This window comes from Dasypus novemcinctus, chromosome 1 (genome assembly GCF_030445035.2).
Source record: "Dasypus novemcinctus isolate mDasNov1 chromosome 1, mDasNov1.1.hap2, whole genome shotgun sequence".
Lineage (NCBI taxonomy): Eukaryota > Metazoa > Chordata > Mammalia > Cingulata > Dasypodidae > Dasypus > Dasypus novemcinctus.
In genome coordinates this window covers 3476212-3497856 of record NC_080673.1, presented here as the reverse complement: position 1 = coordinate 3497856, position 21645 = coordinate 3476212, and the positions used below count along the sequence as shown (strand labels likewise).

The 21645-nt window shown below is 46.8% G+C and overlaps 1 protein-coding gene across 4 annotated transcripts in view; it reads right to left on the bottom strand.

The window, feature by feature from the left end:
* LOC101419842 (long-chain-fatty-acid--CoA ligase 1) overlaps positions 1 to 21369 on the bottom strand; it is a 74418-nt gene extending 53049 nt beyond the window's left edge. The window contains exon 1 of one of the 4 annotated variants that reach the window (XM_058301307.2): positions 21196 to 21369. The gene's annotated coding sequence lies outside the window, so the exon portion shown is untranslated. Of the gene's footprint in view, positions 1 to 3986; positions 4154 to 21195 lie in introns of those variants that run through there. The other 3 variants (XM_071213816.1, XM_058301332.2, XM_071213822.1) reach the window with 3 other exon arrangements.
* Positions 21370 to 21645: the final 276 nt, after the last annotated feature.

The following is a 21645-nucleotide window of genomic DNA, read 5'->3' as shown; positions in this document are numbered from 1 at the left end:
TTGCTCTGCCTCCTCCCCCTGTACAATCGGTTATTCACAGAAGGCTGAAAGCACTCCTTTTGTCCTACATTGGCCGGCAAAGCTCAGGCTTCGTGGGGGAACAAGAGCGCAGCGGCCAGACGTGTGCTGTTCTTTCAATGTGCTGCTCCAAAACTGTTGGATTCATGCTCCTTAGCTTGGCTGGCAAATTCTCCCAAAGCTAGATTTGCTTAAACTATCACCTCTTGAACCAAAAGAGCAGTCAGGCTATCCCCAGAGGGAGAATGTACAGAAGCTCCACAGACATGCCAGTCTCACAAAAAGCAGAAGTCACTGTTCAACCATGTCTGATACAGAGGTCCCTGACGGTGGTCGCTCTTGAGCAGAAGAAGGAGAAGTGGGTAAATTTGGGATTCCATGCCCAGTGAGCCAGTGGTTCCACAGGGAATTCATCTTTCTCATCCATGGCGTTGGGACTTTTCTTCTCAACTAAGCACAGTAAAACTTTGAACTCACTTAATTTTTATCAAAGTCATCCTAAAACTCACCCATTCAATTGCTAAGACGACTTTTAAAAAAGAAACAAAACAGAGCTGCCCCATTTTTATCAACTCGATTTACTGAAATATTTGAGTCAACTTGAATAACTCTATGCTTAAAACACTCCCTGCCTATGCCTCCCAAATTTAGCAGAGAAAGAGAGGGGCACAAAGCTTTTAAAAGCAAGTATAAATCTATTATTAATTTTTTTTCACCCCACTTCCCCCCACATCGTTGTTTGCTCTCTGTGTCCTTTTTCCTCTCCCCTTCCTGCTGCACCATTGTCTGCTCTCTGTGTCCTTTCACTGTGTGTTCTTCTGTGTCTGCTTGCATTCTTGTCAGTGGCACCAGGAATCTGTGTATCTTTTAGTTGCATCATCTTGCTGCGTCAGCTTTCTGTGCGTGCCGTGCCATTCCTGTGCAGGCTGTGCTTTCTTTGCACGGGGTGCTCTCCTTGCTCATGGGGCTCCCCTATGCAGGGGACACCCGTGTGACACGGCACTCCTTGGCACATCAGCACTGCCTGTAGGCCAGCTCACCACATGGGTCAGGAGGCCTGGGTTTGAACCCTGGACCTCCCACATGATAGGCAGAAGCTCTATCAGTTGAGCCAAATCTGCTTCCTAAAGCTACATTAATTTTAAACCAGTTGGATTAGGGCCATACTTCACCTTTTCATATTGGCCCAAAGCTCCAAGTACCATATTGTCCCCAAATAAGGAGATCCCAAATATAATGAGGCCAATTTGAAGAGACAGGCTTTTAATAGTTTATTTTGTTCAGCTACATATGTCACATTAAATAAATTGTTTAGAAATGTTGCGGGGGTTCTAGTCAAATTTCATGAGCTTTTCAGTCAAATTCTTTGACTAAGTATCTTCAGGCAATGCTTTTGGTGTCTTGAAAGCCATTTCCTTAAGGAGCTCCCAGGGAGTAAACCTAGGACCTCGTACACGGGATGCAGGCGCTCAGCAATTTGAGTTACATCCATTCCCCTCTAAAGCCACTTTTGAGGACTCAAACATAGTTTTCCATGGCATAACTTTTTTTAATATTTAAATTTTATTTAATTGTCCTTTTTAAAAAGATACATAGATGACAAAAAAAATGTTACATTAAAAAATATAAGAGGTTCCCTTATATCCCACATTCCATCGCACCCACTCCTCCCACATCAGCAACCTCTTTCCTCACTGTGGTACATTCACTGCAATTGGTGAATACATTTTGGAGCACTGCTATAGCACATGGATTATAGTTTACATTGTCGTTTATGCTCTCCCCCAGTCCATTCAGTGGGTTATGGCAGGTTATGTAATGTCCTGCATCTGTCCCTGCAATTTCATTCAGGACAACTCCAAATCCCAAAAATGCCCCCATATCACATCTCTTCCTACCCTCAGCAACTCCTGTGGCCACTGTCTCCCCATCAATGATATAATTTCTTCCACTGCTAGACTTAACAATAGTTCTATAGCAGAATACCAGTAAGTCCACCCTAATCCATATTTTATTCCTTCATCCTGTGGACCCTGGGATGGTGATGTTCTCTCCACCTCTAACCCGAGAGGGGGCTTCGAGTCACATGGTTGGTGGATGTGCTTCACCTGCTTGCAGGTGTAGACTCTCTTGGCTCCTTGGTGTGGTGGTTGACCATCTTCACCTCCCTGTTAGCTGACCTTGGTAAGTCCAACGAACTGGAGAGGAGGAGTTGCAATTCTGTTGAGGCTCAGGGCCCAGCTGGCACATGGCCAGTCCAGAGATTCAAGTCTCCTGAGCATACACCAACCCTAGCGCCAACCACAGGTTCAGTAAAAGTGACAGAAGAGGCATGTGTAGACAGGTCACATCTGAGTCCAGCTCCATCATACTCAGGAACAGAAATTCCAGAGTAGAGCCCACTGACAAGGCACTGAACTCCAGAGCTATCTGAATGGCATAACTTTTTATTTTTCTCTTCCATTTTAGTTGTCAAGTTGAAGCATTTTTTTTTATTGACTTTGTAATAATACCACATCAAAAATATATATGTGAGGTCCCATTCAACCCCACCCGCCCACCCCACCTCTCCCCCCCCCCCAGCAACACCCGCTCCCATCATCATGACACATCCACTGGACCTGGCAAGCACATCCCTGGGCACCTATGCACCCCATAGTCAATGGTCCACATCATGGCCCACACTCTCCCCCATTCCATCCAGTGGGCCCTGCGAGGATCCACAATGTCCGGTGATCGCCCCTGAAGCACCATCCAGGGCAGCTCCATGTCCCAAAGACGCCTGCACCTCTCATCTCCTCCTGCCCTTCCCCATACCCATCAGCCACCACGTCCACCTCCCCCAATCCAACGCCACCTCTTCTATGTGGACATTGGATTGGTTGTGTCCATTGCACCTCTATGTCAAGAGGAGGCTCAGATTCCACATGGATGCTGGATGCAATCCTCCCACTTTCAGTTGTAATCACTCTAGGCTCCATGGTGTGGTGGTTGTCCTTCTTCAACTCCATCTTAGCTGAGTGTGGTAAGTCCAACAAATCAGATTGTAGGTGCTGGAGTCTGTTGAGGCTCAGGACCTGGCTATCACATTGTCAGTCCAGAGATTCAAATCCCCTAAATATATCTTAAACCCCAACATTAACTGCACCTTCAGCACATTAGCATGAAAGTCTTATGAAGGGAGATCCCATCTGAGTCCAGATTCATCACACCTAAACACCATTTCCAAAGAGGGGCCATCTGCCCTGGTAGTTAACCCCATCGGCCATGACCATAACTCCCATGGGTCTCTTTAGCCCTCAAAGGAACCAACATCTGGGGGTTGTATCTGCCCCATCTGTCTCTCTGACTCTGCTCAGTTGTGCATAAGGGCAATCCCTCTGCCAGCCTCCAGACTCTTCCCTAGAAACTCGTAGCCATATAAACAAGTTGAAGCATTTTTGAAGTCATATATGATACTAACACTGTACGTTTTCTCCCCAGGTCACAAGCACACATTTGTAATATGCTAGAACAGTTTTTAAAATATTTGCCCTACAAATCCACATGCATATAACTAAACCTATTTTTTTAAATTGATTTTTAAAAGCTTTTTTACAATAATACACATCACTTGTTTTTGTAAGGTCAAAACCCAAGAAATAATTACAGCTAGTGTTAAGAAACGTCTTTGCCTTAGAAAAAATAATTCAGCTAGTTGACCTTTGTAAGAACCTCAAACTAATGCTGACAGAAGTGTCTTTCAGAACAAAGTTCCTCTCTACCTGGTGCTGAGGTCCAAAATAAAGTAGCTGAGAGAGGATCTGTAATATGAAAGCCTTGGTAAGACTTTAACATGAGGACTGTATTAGTCAGCCAAAGGGGTGCTGATGCAAAACACCAGAAATTCATTAGTTTTCATAAAGGGTATTTATTTGGGGTAGGAGCTTACCGATACCAGACCATAAAGCATAAACTACTTTCCTCACCAAAGTCTATTTGGAGCCAGATGGCTGCCGACGTCTGCGAGGGTTCAGGCTTCCTGGGTTCCTACATTCCTGGGGCTTGCTTTTCTTTGGGTTCAGGGTTTCTTTCTTCCTGGTGCTGGCCTCTCTTTCCTCTGGGTGCTGACTTCCCAGGTCTTCAGCATCAGACTCTAGCATCAGAAATCCCTAACTCTGTTCTTCACCATGCCTTTTATCTGTGAGACCCACCCACCAAGGGGCGGGGACTCAACACCCGAATGACATGGCCCAGTCAAGGCCCTCGTCATAACTCAATCATGCCCAGGTACAGATCAGATTACAAGCATAATCCAATATTTCTTTTTGGAATTCATCAATAATATTAAACTGCTACAAGGACCAAAAGAGTTTTGGGGTAAACCTCACCTGAGACTAGGGCATATGCATTATTTCATACTCAGATGGCAACACTAGAAAGGACAAACTGAGAAAAGCTTTCAGACTCCATTCATGAAGTTTGCAAGTAAAATACATAACACAAACACAAAACATTGGACAAGAGAGTATATAAGAAAATGGCAATAAGTGCAAAAGATATTACAAACGACACCACTCACTCTGGGAGAGATGCGCTGGGAAGGCCAACCTTGAGGTGGTCCCCAAAAGACGGTGTAGTCCAAGAACACAGTTACACTTCATGCTTTAAGGGACAGAAACAACTCTCAGAAGCAACTCCCCACCCCACCTGGAGTATACTGGGCGGACTAATCTGAAACAAATGGCAGGATTAAACAGTTAGGAGAGGGGAAGAAGGGTGCTCAGGGAAATTGGTCTGAGACTGTTTGGGGACGCAGATGTGGCTCAACTAGATGGGTGCCCGCCTACCACGTGGGCGGTCCCAGATCGGGTCCTGGTGCCCAGACGCCTGCATCCTGCCGCAACAAGCAGATGCCTAAAAGAGCAGATGCCACGAGCCAGCAGACGCCGCAGCCCGCGGGAAGCGGGCGTGGCTCAGGCCACTGGGCACTGGCGTCCTGTGTCAGAGGTCCCGGGTTCAGGTCCTGAAGCCTCCTGGAGACGGGAAGCAAACAACGAGCAGACAGACAAGAGAACCTCTGGGGGGTGAGGGTGGGTAAAAGAAATAAATAAATCCTTTTTAGAAGCCCCTGTTCGTTCAGTACTTACTATGTTTCAGGTACCGCGCTAAGCAATATACAGACCGAGTGTAGTCTTCCTCATGAGCAATGCTGCATGGGGTTATGACCTTCAATTTGGTAAACTGTGGCGAGGAGTTAAATGTCTTGTTCCGGATGCACTAGAGCCCAGGTCTGAGGCTGAAGCCTGGCAACTTCTGGAGGGCAAAGTACTGTCACGCAGGCACACACTGCCTCGACTCTAGACTACGTGGGAAGACGGTGCTGGTGACAAGAAGCCCCGGATGTGCAGTGCCTTAAAAAGCCAGAATCTGGTAACCAACTGGACATAACGGATACAAGAGAAGGACCTGGAGGGCTGAGTTTCTGAGCCCAGGAGAAGGAACCGTGGGGTAACAAGGAGAAATGAAGGCAGGAAGGTGGTTTGGGAGCTACCAGCCCATCTTTCCAGGGTTCTGAGAGCCCTGCATCAGCCATGGGTAGAAGAACATTCCAGCTTCACCCCTTACTTCTCTGGGCAAGCCAACCTGCTGGCTTCTGGCCTTGACATAGCCCTGTAGGCACGTGTTGTCAGCGGATGTATTCTATTAAACACCTCAAGTTCAGCTCTGCATTGCCTGTCCTCCCTCCACCTCTACAGCCAGCTCAAAACACTTCCTACGAGAAAGTCTTGCCTGTAACTCAGGACCACTCTGCACTTCCTCTGTCCTTCACTGTTCCCTAAAACCACCTGCAGTGCTCTTTCCCTAGCACTCTTCTAAGACGTCCAAATCCTATCAAAATGGGCCAGAAGCTACCTTCCCGAGTAAATTCTTACACAATCATCTCTGCTAGAATCCCTCAGTCCTTCCTCTGAACTCCAGGAATATCACCTCCGACCTTGAATTTGTGGTACGTGGTGCTTACTACTTACATAGCTGCCCCTCTCTCCTACTGGGCCAGGACCCCTCCCCACCCACCTTTATCCGACCTTGATGTTTCACATAGTGCCTTGCTCAGGTGCTTAACAATTATTTACTGAGTCATGAGTGATCCTCTGTGACTCTGACCATTTCTCTCCTGGGGAGTGGATGCACTGAAGAGCGATTCTTGAAAGAGGAAGTGGTTATCAAAATCATTAAAAAATTTCTAGACAGCATCCAAATGAGTAAAAGTGTAATCTCTTAAGTAGTTTGGGGCGGGGGAGGTTGCAAGGCACTGGTTTAAAGGCTACATGAAAATCTCTCTTGCCCCATTCCTATGATATTTTATATTTTCCTCCAGCTGTTTTACCTAGGTACAGTGCCCCCCAAGAGCTCCGCCAACTCTAGGGGCAAGGGTCCTCTCTCCTGCATAGAAGACAGCTAGACACTTGTTTAGACATATGACTGCTGATCAGTTTAAAACAAATCAAGACTGCCAATGGGGAAGGGGAGATCAAACAAGCACCCTTTCAATGGAAGAGCAAGTCGTCGTACAACATCCACTTCTGTAAGTAAGTTTTCTACGACAGAAAAGAGACGCCTCCAAACCAAACCAGACCACATTCCTCTTAACACAGTGGCCAGACTACAATGGCAAGACTCTCCTGAGAACACACTCCCAGATGCTGGACATTGTATGTCCTGCCACGGCCCAATGGGTGGACAGGGGGAGAGTGTAAACTACAATGTAAACCACTATCCATGTGGTGCAGCAGTGCTCCAGAATGTGTTCACCAAATGCAATGAATGTGCCACGATGATGAAAGACATTGTTGATGGGGGAGGAGTGGGGTAAGGGGGGCAGGGGGTAAATGGGGACCCCTTATATTTTTTGAATGTAACATTTAAAAAAAATAAAGAAGGAAAAAATACATTAAAAAAAAAAAAGAAAAGAGACGCCGGGCGAGCTGCTGGGGAGCCGTTTAGGACACAGGGGAGCGCTGGAAACAGGACCTGCTGAGCATTCCCAGACCAAAACCAACAAGGAAGAACCCACAGCTCTCCACTCTGCCCGCTTGGCACACGGCTACAAGGACCTGCCGAGTACAGCCACCTGGGACAAGGATCCTTAGAGTCAGAGCATGCTCTGTGGAGATAATCCAGGGCACCTGAAAGGCTCTGAGCGGGACCCCAAGGTGAAGTCTTAGTGGCATGCATTTAAGAGGGAGCATGTCCATTCAAAAAAAGCCCCAAGAGAAGCGAGATTATTCCACTTGTCTTCAAATACCGACTTTACACTGTACATCATGACAAGGCAGGGAAGTTTCCTGACCAGTGCTGCAGAAGGCAGCAGGCTGGGACAGAACAGTCTCGGTCAACCAGCTTCACCTCCGTTGGTAAAGAGAGGAGGGCCAGCTAGGCTGACCCGCCTCTTCTGCCAGAACCAAGACAGAAGAGGCTTCTGTAGGGGAAACTTCTACCCCATGAGCTCGCTCTAACAGGCCAGTTATTTCAGCTGACATGCAGCACCGGGAAGAGTCCTAACTATATTTGCATGTTAGAGGCACCATGGTCTTAAAAGTATTAGGCAGCACAAGCACAGCCTGTTATGATAACAGCTAGAGAAGGTAATAAAATTCCCTGTGCCCCTGAAACAATCCAGAAGAACAGACTTTCCACCTGGGGATGAAACACAAAGTAAACCCTGAATCAAGTGGCCCCACTGAGAGAAGGGAAATCAATAGGAAAGGGTATCAAAGGTCCTTTTACACAGGCAGAGTTCAGCCAAAACCAAGCAGAGTTCAGCCAAAACCAGGCAGGAACTCTTCTCCAAGGGTCTCAGGACTGCACACATAGAAGGCATCTAAGTCCTGGGGTCCCCTCAGGTGCTTTGTCCAAAGCCAGTATTTTCCAGTAGTGAATACTGAAGCAGACAGAACAGAAACAGGGAAAGAATACTAAACTCAGGTGTAAAAAGCTCACATTCTTTGATAAGCTATAGAATCTTGAACAAACTCCTCCATCTACAAAGGATAAAGAAAGGAGTAGGCACAGAAGAGAGCTATGGCCCCTTCCAAAATGGTAAGAGCATCTCCAAGACTATGTTAGAGAAGGCAAAGGGGGGCCAGGCAAGCCTGACATTCAGAACTAAATAAACAGGATTCCACCTACCCTCAGAAACCCAGGCGACAGCAGGGCACAGGAAGAGCATGATCAAGGTTAAAAACCCATTCTGTGCAATGGGTATAGGACTGTTTCGTTATTTTATGAGTCTTTGCACTTTGCTGGGCTTTTGTGTGTTTTCCTTTTTTTTAAAAAGATTTATCCCCCCCCCCCCCCCCCATTGTTTGTGCTCGCTCTCTGCTCTCTGTGTCTACTGGTCTTCTCTTTAGGACGCACTGGAACCTGAACCTAGGACTTCCCATGTAGGAAGAGGTGCCCTAACTGCTTGAGCCACCCCCACTCCCTAATTTCTTCTTGCAAGTATGGATTTCCCAACTGCTCCAGGAAGGAATTAGGGTGGCACCCCATCTGTATAAGACAACAACAGATGGCATATAAGGCCCCTCCAAGAAAATAAACATCTAAGCCCTCGGCGCCTGCCCCGCATTGGGTTCAGGCTCGCCGCTGACCAGCTATGGCGACAACTTCCACATAAGTGACCGCTTGAAAACCGGCCCCACGGCAAATAAACAGTAACAGCCTGAAAGTCACAGGGGAACACGCAACCAACGCCTTAGCCCCTTCCAAACAGTAGACCCTCACCATAAAGACAAAGCAGTGCTTTCCCTGCCCTAAGTGAGATGAGGCTATCAATGAAGACAAACACACCTGCAAGAGTTGACCTAATCCTTCAAGACAGGACGGAAAAAGAGAGCTTCAGGCATCGCGCAGAGGGAGAAAATACTATGTATGGGCTGCAGATCGGAGGGAGGGATGCTGGGAGGCCCATGTCTGGATCAAGGCCAAATCCAGACAGGCAGCGACAGGTGGGGACGGGGGAACACGCAAAAGCCAGGCGTGCTGGCCAGCAGGGAGGACACCCGCCTGGCAGGGGAGGTGGCCAGTTAGTGACCAGCAGCGCCCTCGCCCAGAGGCCAAGGAGACTCTGCTCCTCTCCCTTTGTGTACTGGCTAAGAAAAAGCTCCCTCTCATCCAGAAAGCATGGGTGTGGGGGCAGAGAGCAAGACTCAGCAGTTGTCCTCGAGGAGCCCACTGCGGCCAGCAGCCCAGAGAGGTTACAAGGATCAAATTATCAGCAACCTGGTTGAGAAGGCTCAAGGGACACGAGGTTGGGCAGGATTACTTATGCCGCTTAAAATAGATCACTGTTTCAGAGGGGGTAATAAACTAGAGAAACGGCTTAGCAAACAGACAAGGAGGGCGACGCGGAAGAGAGGACTCCAAGAGAAGACTGCTCCCCAGGAGGGGAAGCCCTGCCATTGGCAAGTTTGGGAGAAATGCACTTTTGAAAATTTTTGACAGATTTCAACATACAACAGCTGTTATTTAAAAAGCAGAGATGAATGGAGTCTACCAAGCAGTCTTAGGCTGCGCAGTTCTCAGGGCTGAACGGAGCCTGGAAAGACCAGGAGATCCAGTTCTGACCTCCACACTTGACCAGCTATGCGGAAGGAGCTCCGCGATGTCAAAAGGGGCGGCACGTGGAACCCAGGAAAGGTTAACCAGGACTTGGCGCATTGAATGAGAAGGGATAAAGGAGGGTGCTGGTGACAACCACGGGACATGAGCTAAAATTACACAGAGCTCAAGAAGAGGTGACTGGCCCTAAAAACAAAACTAAATCTAGGAAGTTGTGGAGGATTATAGAACACTGACCCGGGGTTTAAAAAAAGAGTAAGAAAGAAAAAAGGGACTGTTTGGTTTGGCGGTTACCTGCTTTGAAACAGGAGCTAGGTTTTGGGCCCCTCCTTCCCTTTTACATTTCATTTATAATTTTTTTTATCATGAAAATTCCCAAATCGATTCAAAAGGAGAAAGAGAAGCATAATAAATGGCCATGGACCCATTACCCAGCTTCGGTTTCAACAATGATTAATATTTTGCTAATACTGTTTTTTCTTAAAACGCATTTGTTAAAATGGTTTTTTAAAGCAAACCTCAAGCATCCTGTGATTCAGGTGACACTTCTGTGGTCCCATCAGCTATATGATCTACGGCTTTGGAAAGCCATTTGTGGGAGAATTAAACTGGATGGCACGTAGACTGCATCCTTCCATCTTCCCAAAGGTTCAAACGAAGGATCAAACAAATATTGATCTTAAGTGGCCAACCCAAAAAGAAAAAGGTTCATATATTTATTCTGCAAATATTACGCCAAGTACTGCAAACAGAACAAAACAAACAAAAATAAAATCCCTGTCCACATTAAGGTACAAGAGATACAACAGTGAATCTGGGGGAAAATGCTTTAGCACCTGAGCTGACACCAAAGTTTTCATGGATCTACAGCTCAGCTCTGCTCATGCCTGGACCTGGCTCCGAGTAACAGCACTTCGGGAGAACCAAAGAGCAGCTGTGCTTGGCAAGCACTGAAGCCTCTGACACTGCCTTGACAGGTGTATGTTTTCACGTTGAAGGGAAGAGGGGGAAAAAGCCCTTTTGTGGATAGAGAATAGGCAGTCAGGGCTTAAAAGGTAGAATTTCTATCTGGAACGATGGAAAAGTTTTAGTAATGGACAGTGGTGAAGGAAGCATAGCATTATGGACATAATTAACAACACTGAATTATATATTTGAATGTGGTAAAAAGGGACTATTTAAGGTTGTATGTATTGTGCTAGCACAAGAAATTAAAAAAAAAAAAAAATCCATGCTACTGCCCAACACAGTGAGCCCAAAGTGAAACCATGGACTAGAGTTAATAGCACAACTACAAAAATGTGCTCACTCAGTTGTAACAAACGTTCCACACCAATGCAAGCTGTTAATAACAGGGTGGTATATGGGAATCCTGTATTTTAGGCATGACTGTTCTTCTGTAAACCCACAACTTCTATAATTTAAAAAAAAAAAAAGAAGAAAATCCCCATCCAAATGAGGTTTCAGCATTGTCAAGTTCTGCGTCTCAAGTAAACCTACTCTGGATTTAACTTGACTCTCTAAAGTAAGAGCCCAATTTTGACAGGAATCACAACCTAGTTTCAGACAGCGGTTTCTACTCCCCTTTAACTGACAGTTCTCTCCTTTTTAAAAAATGGCATTCAGAGATTTCTTGCCACACTAGTGGTAGAGAAGGAGTTAATTTTCTGGTTCTCTAAACTTTTGATAATGCATTCCCACTGATTAAATAAATGCATCCCTAAAGTTTAAATGCATTTACTTATAAACTATGTAAGTACTACGGTACAAATATTTTTGAGTATTTCCACCCAGCACCTAACGGATGGTGTAGCCCACTCCCTAGGGTACACGTACTCTCCATTTTGGAGACTAACCCTCAGTCTCCTGAGCAGGACCTGCAGCCACTTTGTGCACTTGCCTGGCTACACTCTCCCTCAGCTCCCCACTCTGAGCAGCAAGTACTGTTAACTGGAGCACCCTAAAAACCCTGCTACCCCAGGAGGCCCAAAAGCAGTGCCTGCCAAAGCCTGTGCAAAGCGCTGTAACCTCGAGGAGAGAAACAAATTGATTCACCACCAAAGCATGTGGGAGAGGGCAGGACATCGCCGGTGACAGCCACCTGGCCAAGTGATCTGAGTCGGCTGCTCTGGAGGCAGAATCAAGGGCTTGGGGCCACCCCGGGCTAAAGGGCTGGCTCACCTGAGAAGGCCAGGGCTGTCCTGGGAGCCCCAGGTCCAAGGGCCCAGGATCTTCAGCTGGCCTGACCGCTAAGAGGACCTGGCGTCAGCAGAGCTCATCTCGGGCTCGGCTGGGACAGAAAAGCACAGACTGGCCTTGTCCTCAGATCCTCCCCTCGGCTCTGGGCCGCCCCGTCAAACAGCTCTGGCCCTTGGCTCCTGGTCTGCAAGGTTCTGCTTGGCTGGACTGCTTTCCACTTAAGGGGCCTGCCAGCTCCACATTCTGAAGGACCTCAGGTGCTTGCCTGAGGCACAATGTGGGTAACCATTCTGCAGAGAGAACAAACAGCTATTTGACAATTTAGCTAGTGGCACAGAAAAGAAAGGTATTATCTTAAGTAGGAATACCAGGTAATAATACAGTTAAGTAAGATTAGCTAGAATTTGACACCTATGTCCTTTCCTCAACTTCTGGCAAGGGCCACAATCACCTGTTTCTCAAACCTGACTGAAACTACGCTGAAAAAAAATTACCTCAGATGAGTCCCAAACACATTGAAGGCAAAAGTTTTCATCTGGAGATGTTCAGTGCTTTCGTCTTACTACAGGGGCCCAGCTTGCACAGTATCAGAATAAATAAATCCAGAACACTAAAATGTATATTCTTGCCAGCAACCCCTGCTGTGGGACATCTGACCACATACAACACTTCCGGTGTCAATCATTCCATGATATTAAGTGCTAACTACCAATAATAACTGTGTTAAGTGCAGCTGAAAACACAGGAATGACAATGACTAGGTCTTCTAGCTGCCCAAGCTCAGAGTGGATGAGGCATCAGTGCGGGGAAGCAAGATAAATCAATGTGAAAAGGCAAATGTGGGACAGAGGCAGGGATGCTATTCAAAATTCTTAATAAGGAGTATGCACTGGGATCAACCGATCAGAAAAGACACAGACCAGTGACCAGAACAGGGGGCAGGGAATCCTTTGCTGGGCCAGGCATTAACCCTTCAGTTCCTGAATTGGGGACAGGCACTTGGGGCAGCAGCTACTTCCTGACCATAGCAGGAGTACTTTTTTTTCTTTCTTTCTTTTTTTTAATGTTACATTCAATAAATATGAGGTCCCCATATAGCCCCCACTCCCCTCATCACACTCCTCCCACATCAACAACCTCTTTCATCATCGTGGCACATTCATTGCATTTGGTGAATACATTTTGGAGCACTGCTGCACCACATGGACAGTGGTTTACATTGTAGTTTACACTCTCCTCCAGTCCACCCAGTGGGCCATGGCAGGACATACAATGTCCAGCAACTGTCCCTGCAGTACCACCCAGGACAACTCCAAGTCCTGAAAATGCCCCCACATCATACCTCTTCTTCCCTTTCCCTATCCTCAGCAGCTACTGTGGTTACTTTCTCCACATTAATGCTACATTTTCTTCCATTACTAATCATAATAGTTTCATTCCACCTCTATTTTGAAAGGGGGCTTAGATTCCACATGGATGATGGATGCAATTCTCCTGCTTGCAGTTGTAGGCACTCTTCGCTCCCTGGCATGGTGGTTGACCTTCTTCACCTTCCTGTTAGCTGGCTGGAGTAAGTTCATTAAACCAGAGGGTAGGAGTTGCAGGTCTGTTGAGGCCCAGGGCCTGGCTATCACATGGACAGTCCAGAGAGTCAGGACCCTGAGCATACACCAAACTCCAGCACCAACCACAGATCCAGTAAAAGTAACAGGAATGGCTTGTGAACAAAGATCACATCTAAGTTCAACTCCATCATACTCAGGAACACAAACTCCAAAGTAGGACCAACTGACGTGGCACTGAACTCCATCTGCTATGACCATAGAACCTGTGGGTCTCTGTAGCCCTCAGAAGAACCAATACCTAGGCTTGTATCTATTTTGGCTGTCTCTGGGACTCTGTTGAGGCGCGCGTAAGATCGACCCCTCTGATGACCTCCCGACTCTTTTTTGGAGGCTCATAGCCATATAAACTCATTTGCCCCTTCCATTTCCCCCTTTTATTCCAGGTCAAAAAGCTTTTTTGACACCTGATCTTACATGTAGGCTGAGATATTCTGCTGGTCTGAGTTGACCCTTTTATTCAAGGTCGTTTTCTAGTTACATCATCAGCTGGTACTTGGTAGTAATTCCTCGGCACCAGGGAGGCTCATCCCCGGGAGTCATGTCCCACGCTGCGGGGAATGTAATGCATTTACATGCTGAGTTTGGCTTAGAGACTGGCCACATTTGAGCAACATGTAAGCTCTCAGGAGGTAATTCTTAGGCATCCTACTGCAGGAGTTTTTAATATTTTAAACACCAGTTGGGGCATCCCAGCTAAATGTCAGCCTGGGGTTCCACGGGGTACTCTAAAGTCTGAGAAAGGGGTGCATCATTTCAGGAAAAGTGCCTCTGAGGAAAAGAGCTATGAGAAAGGAAGGTGGGATGAGGACAGAGCTGGGAGTTCCTTCTAGGACATGGGAAGGTCAGGCAAGCAGAAGAAAGAACTCACATACAATCCTGGGGTACAGGGACCATTCAATTCAGTGCCACCAGAGGTGGCTTTAAAAAAGCCCCATTAGGTGATGGTTTGGGGAGGTTTGGGAATCAGCAGGTTGGAAGAAGGTAGTAGAAACCCCAGGGCAGCCAGGCTAAATAAAGTCTTCATAGCAGAGGAGGGATTTGATCAGGGCTGATTTAGGACAATAACTATCACCCCTCCTTCATCCACCACACTGTTTTAAAGAAGGCCCTTCCTGTCTTAACCAGTGGTGAGAGGTTAGGGTTGTGATACTGAGAATGAAAGGAAGAAACGGTTCATGGACATATGTTGGGCAGTACTGTACAGAAAGTAAGTTAGAATATGTACGATCTGGGGGTTGATAGTTAAGAATTTCATGGTACAAATCAAGAACAGTACCGAGGTCCAGCAATTCCATGAACAGACACAGGGCCAGGAACAAACTACACGGTGCATCATGGCCAAAGGGGCAGACCAGTTGTGTTATGGTGACTAGGACGCCCCAATGCCATGCACCATAGTTGCTTCCATAGTAAAGTGAGGTGGGCTATTTCAAACAGTGTGCTAGGGCTCTGGGGGTGTTCTGAAGTGCCTCAGAGGCAACATCCGGGGACAGAGAAAGCCACCAGGTCTGTGGGATCTGGGGTTCCCATGCTGGCCCCACCCACAACTTCAATCACAGCAGCCTGCTTTTATTTATTTTGGGGTTCTGCCCAAATTTTCACTGGGAAAATGGGCAATGACACTGTACCTTTAAACCCTGCACATTGACCATATGGTTGTTGTTCTTCTTTTGCACTAATAACTTTTCAACATGAGCTAGAACATGCTGAGAAGGTCTGTTTCTCATAATAAGCACCCAAGATTTGCACCAGAAGGCAAACTTATGTGCCACATGGTTAGGTCAATCTCTGACTTCAGCGAGCAGAGCTTCCCCATCTTTGCTAAGCCTCAGTTACTGCTCCCAGCAGAACACACCTTTTTCCTTTTGCACACATGATACATCATGTGTCTCCACTGTCCTCCAGTCTTACAACACCAACTCCTAGGACACACAAAGCCTTTTACTTTTTCAATTCTCTAGAAAGTGATAGCTGTGTAGCAAGGGATCTCATCACTCACTGAATCAAGTTGAATCTTAAAATCTGTTGTCTGTCACAGCACTCTGGTGGAGCAAAAGGGCAATTTGGGACAGAGGGTGATCAAGAGGGGGAAAAGGAGAGCAAGCTCTGTCTTCTGTGTTGTCACCTGCTGGGTGATCTGGAACTTTCTTGGCCCTTCTGGATTAAGAAGCTACTAGGCTGGTGCAAAAGTAGTTGCAGTTTTGCATTGTTGAAATTTGCCATTTGATATTGACATGCACTCTTAAATAAATGTGGTTATGTTATACATCATTTTAATGTACATTTCTCGCTTTATGTTTTTTGCTGATGACTTATTACTTGCTGTTTATATATTTTATATTTATTTTAGACTATGGAAATGATGTTAGACAAAAAGCAAATTTGAGTTTTTTTATTTGAGTTCAAAATGGGTTATAAAGCAGCAGAGACAACTCAAAACATCAACAATGCGTTTGGCCCAGAAACTGCTAACGAACATAGAGTGCAGTGGTGGTTCAAGAACTTTTGCAAAGGAGATGAGAGCCTTGAAGATGAGGAGCATAGTGGCCGGCCATTGGAAGTTGACAATGACCAACTGAGAGCAATCATCCAGGCTGATCCTCTTAAACTACCCAAGAAGTTGCTGAAGGACTCAACATCAACCATTCTATGGTCACTAGGCATTTAAAGCAAACCGGAAAGGTGAAAAAGCTCGATAAGCAGGTGCCTCATGAGCTGACCGAGAATCAAAAAAATCGTCATTTTGAAGTGTCATCTTCTCTTATTCTATACAACAGCAACAAACCACTTCTCGACTGGATCGTGACGTGCAATGGAAAGTGGACTGTATACAACAACCAGCGATGGCCATTTCAGTGGTTGGACTGAGAAGACGCTCCAAAGCACTTCCCAAAGCCAAACTTGCACCAAGAAAAGGTCATGGTCACTGTTTGGTGATCTGCTGTCAGTCTGATCCACTACAGCTTTTTGAATCCCCATGAAACCATTACATCTGAGAAGTATGCTCAGCAAATCGATGAGATACACCGATATCATCTCATGCAGCCAACATTAGTCAACAGAAAGGGTCCGATTCTCCACGCCAACACCCAACTGCATGTTGTACAACCAAAGCTTCAAAAGTTGAAAGAACTGGGCTACGAAGTTGTACCTCATTCGCCATATTCACCTAACCTCTAGCCAACCGACTACCACTTCTTCAAGCACCTCAACAACTTTTTGCAGGGAAAATGCTTCCGCAACCGACAGGATGCAGAAAATGTTGTCCAAGAGTTCGTCAAATCCCAAAGCATGGATTTTTACACTACAGGAAGAAGGAAATTTATTTCTCGTTGGCAAAATCGTGTTGATTGTAATGGTTCTTATTTTGATTAACAAAGATGTGTTTGAGCCCAGTTGTGATGATTTAAAATTCACAGTGCGAAACTGCAATTCCTGTTGCATCAACCTAATAGCTCCAGGGGGGGCGTATAGTTAAGCAACCAGTGGCCCAGTGCCTGAACTAAGACTGCCTGGTTTGGGCAACATAACCTCTATATCAGATTCTTTACCTTTTGTGAAAGAGGGATAATAATAGGATGATCTCCCTTAAAAGGCTGTAGAGTGGACTGAGTTAAAGGTAAAGCACTGACAAGAGTGGACTGAGTTAAAGGTAAAGCGCTGAGAACAATACCCTGCACTATTAAGCTCCTATCCCCATCAGGTTCTGTGGCCTCTAGCGTCAGGAAGCCAGCTTCTCTTTACCCTGCTTAATAAAGGAAAAAATGGTGCTTGGTGTATTTCGGCCTTATGTACCCAAACTCTTGTCCCACAACAAACTTTTGTCCCACAACAATTTTTACAGCAGCCTAAACTCTATGTGACTGGATAGATCCTATAACATTTATCAAAAATCCCTCCCAAACTGAGTAAATGGTCTAAAACACAATTTACATTCCCTCCTTTTATGCCCTAACCTCAGTTCAATTTATCTTTCCAAACTACAAAATCTATTTTTTATTTCAGGAGGTACGAGCGATTGAACCCAGGACCTCATATGTGGCAAGCAGGTGCTCACCACTGAGCCACATCCGCTCCCCAATGACAGTGGGTCTTTCGTTTGTTTGTTTTAGGAGGTACCGGGATAGAACCCAGGACTTCGTACCTGGGGAGCAGGCGCTCAAACACCGACTACAGCACTTCCTTCAGTACTTTTGATTACATTACATGAACCCAAAAGTCCATTAAAATCCACTCATTAATAAAAATAAGTTTTAAGTCAGTCAATTTCAACAGTTTTAAAGTAGAATATATCCTATTTTTTAAAAAAAGATACAAAAATAAAAAATAAATAAATAAAAAATAAAAAAAGATACATTTAAGTACATAAGAAGCTTGGTAAGTTATTCTGAAATAAACAGTTGTTCCTAAATATCCAATAACAGGAGAAATGTAAATAAATTATGGCAAATCTTAAAGCGCATATATTGCACTCACCTTCAAAACTCATTTTTTGAAGAACATGTATATGGGAAAATGTTCACAATTTAACTTAGGTGATTAAAGCTAAATTATCAAGACGTTTATCTTCAATTCAAAATGTAGGTTGGGAAGGAATATGGGAATGCTATATTTTTTACATGCCCACAACTCCTCTAATTTAAAAAATTAAATAAAAAGTGAGAATCATTCTCAAATATGACAACTAAAAATACATATGCTTAACATTTTTAAAAAATATATTTAGGGGGGAAAAAAGAAAGGAAGGAAATACACCAACATGTTAATAGTATTTCATTTCTGATAGGGCTTTTTTTAAATATTTCCCAAATGTTCTTTAATGAGCTTAAACTACTTTCATAATCCGAAAAACAAAACAGCTCAATTGGGGCAAATAGTTGTGGTTTACATATTAGACAGCTTTCAAAATTTTATTTAAAACTTGAAGACTGGCAACTAATTCACGAAGAGAATTAACCCAAGTCACTCCGAGGAGACACCAGGTTTGAAATCTTAGGAGTCTGAAGATAAGCCATTTGCCTCCTGTGAGACAGGCACCACAGGGGGGCAGATGGCTCACTCACCTCTATGTCAGTTTTTATCCAAAACCCGCCCTCTACACGAGTCGTGCCTCAAGGAAGGCGTCACCATATTTTATCCTTCCCTCTTGACTCCACATGGATTACAATTTACTGAATACCATGTTGCTTTCAACACAGTCAAGAACTTGTCAATGTAATAAAATCAGAAGGATTAACATACCTCAGATTATGGGATAGCTTTTTCTTGTCACTGCAGTAGGTGCAATTGTTTCAAATTTGCATCATGCCAGGTTTACACAATTTAGAATTTCTTAATGCCTGGCATTCTGCATTTTATGTCAGGACATGGTAACAAAATGACAATCGCAGAGTTGCCCCAAACGCTGGTAAAATTTGCCTCTACTTTCTTGGTCTTAAAGTCTAGCTACTACTTCCCGGCTTGTGTTTCTTTAAAAGCTCTCCATAACTCTTTAAAGTTCCCGTATGTTGAAACTCAATCGCAACCACTGGCAGCTTCAGATCAGCTGCATTCACTACGAATTTATTCTCCAGGTATGAGGGTCAAAGTAATGTATTCATCTGACCACTCAGGGTTAGACTGATGACCTTCAACAAAAACTCTGGCCACCTTCATTTGACCTCCTGACTGACTACTGCCTGTGTGCCAGTAAAGCTTGAGGAGGCCTTAGACACCAACAGCTCTGAGTTCCCTAAAGGAAATTCTTTCCTATTTTGTAGAACAGGAGTCTCACACATTGCATTTCCAAGCAAGACTGTCCATAAAATGTTATTAATGGATTCTAACTTAACAGACTTTGGGGTAGAAGGGAAGAAACACAAAAGAATACTGGACATCTGTTTCAAATGGCATACTTATTCACACCATAAACACTGACCTGAAAAACTATGCTTTCCTCTAACATTATTGAGTTTGAACACCTGGAAATTACTGGTAATCCTGTAGTCCTGAAGGGAGAGAGAAAGAGAATTTACCGGCTGTCATGACAAGACAACCCGGTCTTCCCTGGAACCCCTCCCAAGCACAGACCCATTTTCCACAAGACATGAGCAGAACCACAGATGCAGCAAGGTCTGGACACCAAGCCTGACGCTCTGGCATGCTGGCGCACTCTCCATCATTCCCAGCGTCACCAGAAAGCAAAGACGTAGCTCTGAAAAGTATGTGTTTGGTAAATATACACCTGTCCCTACCTGCATTATCACACGTATCTACCTCTTGAATGTTAAAAAGTTTAAAACCCCAAGATTTCTTTTTAATCAGGTTGCTTGCAATAATTTAAAAACTGCCAAAATATGCATAACAGAGGAAGAAAATATGTCAAAATGTTTATAATTGTAGGCGAAGAGTGAATTTAAAAAAAACTATTTGCAGTCAATTTAAAAAACAAAGGTCTTTAAAATGTCTGTATTATTTCCAGTGGGGGTATGAGGTGTGCTATGTTTAAAGATTTTCTTTTTTTAGTCACAGATTTTTAGCTCCTTAAAAAGCTTAATGAGTGTGTCTCAGACTGGGAAATGATTCTCCCAGTTGAGCCAGAGCAAGAAATAGTGTCTCCCGAGACCTGGTCCTGTCTGCCTTCCACTTTACTAAAGTGCACTGTTTGCCTCCACAGTGATGCAAAGCAAGGGTTTCTCCAAAAGCTCCACCTTCTCAGCCCAACGCAGAGCAGACTGCCAACTCAAACTTCTCAGTTTTGACCGGCTGACCTGCCAGGCCCACCTGAAAACATAGCATCAATCAAAAAGTTTTCATTTAACTTTTTGCTGTTTCAAGCAAATAAGTCGTTCTCATTGTGATAATCACAGGTTGTGGGATTTCTGTCAGAAACGCCCAGAATCACCAGACTAAGCAGAGGGCAATAGGTAAGAGGTAGGGCACGGATGGTGGAAGTACTCTGGCTACCCCTGCATCCACAAAAGGCCTTCCGTGATAACTCGAAGGGCACTCTTAAGTGGTCACCTTAAGCCATCACCTGAAGTCGGGTGCAGGGGGAGGGACTTTGCAAGCCCTGACACAGCACTGCTTGGCTGGCGCGTCTGTCTAGCTCCAGGTTCTTGCCCCGCGTGCACGCAGGTTGTCTGCCGCCGCTCTGTCCACGCTGCAAGGCGGTGGATAAAAGCTTTGCTCCCTCATTCCAAGAAGCACAGCGCGCCTCGAATCCCCGAGTGCACACGCCCACGAGCGGCGGCCGCAGCGTCCTCCCGACCCCCGCGACGATGTCCGCGTCTGGCCACCGCCTTCCGATACGCCTGGGGCCCCCCGGCACGCGCTCGCCAGGAGCCACCGCCGCGCCACGACCCCGGGTCCGAGGCTTCCACGCGCCATCCGAGCGCGCCTCGAACCCTGCCTCCCGCCGGGGCGAGCGGGTGCCGTTGCCAGGACACCGCTGTCCCCTACCCCGCAGCCTCGCTCGCAGGCTCGGCGCCCAGCTGCCCCGCGGGGCTGGTGCCCGCAGCCGCCCAAGCAAGGGGCCGAGCCCCGCGCCCCGGGCCCGCGCCCACGCCGGGCGCGCGGGCCGGCGTCCGCCACTCGGGCCCAGGAAGCCGCGCGCGGCCCCGTGGCGGGGGGAAGCGCAGCCGCAGAGGAGGGGCCGGAAAAGCCGGGCAGCCCCGGGAGCCGAGGCGCGGCCTCGGCCGCGAGGACCCTCGCCCCGCGCCTGGGGACGACGCCGCGGGAGAAGCGGCGGCTGCGCGGGGGGCGCACTTACCCCTGCGCCGGCCCAGCCTCCGCGCCGCCGGCTGTCACCGCAGCCCGCCGCCGGCCCCGCTCGCGTCCCGCTGCTATTTAAGGCGCCGCCGCCACCCCAGCTGCGCGCTGGCTGCGCCCCAGCGGCTGCCGTCGCCGAGGGCGGGTGCGCGGAGGGCGCGGGCCGCCCCCTGGCTCCGCCCCGCAGCCCGCCCCGCGCGAGCCCGCCGGGGCCGCGGCTGCAGCTCGGGGTGCTGGGAGGCGGCGAGCCGCGGAGTCACGCCGAGCTGACCCCGGGCACAGGGTCAATGCTGGCCTGCGGGTGAAGGGCCTGCGCGGCCGTGGGGCGGGGGCTCCCGCCCCTCGCGCGCCCCGCGCCGCGCGCCCCGCTGGCTTCTGGGGGCAGGGAGCCCTGCTGGCGGCATCCTCGGGGCCGAGGGGCTTTTCCTTCCATTTTTCTTTGGCAGCAGCA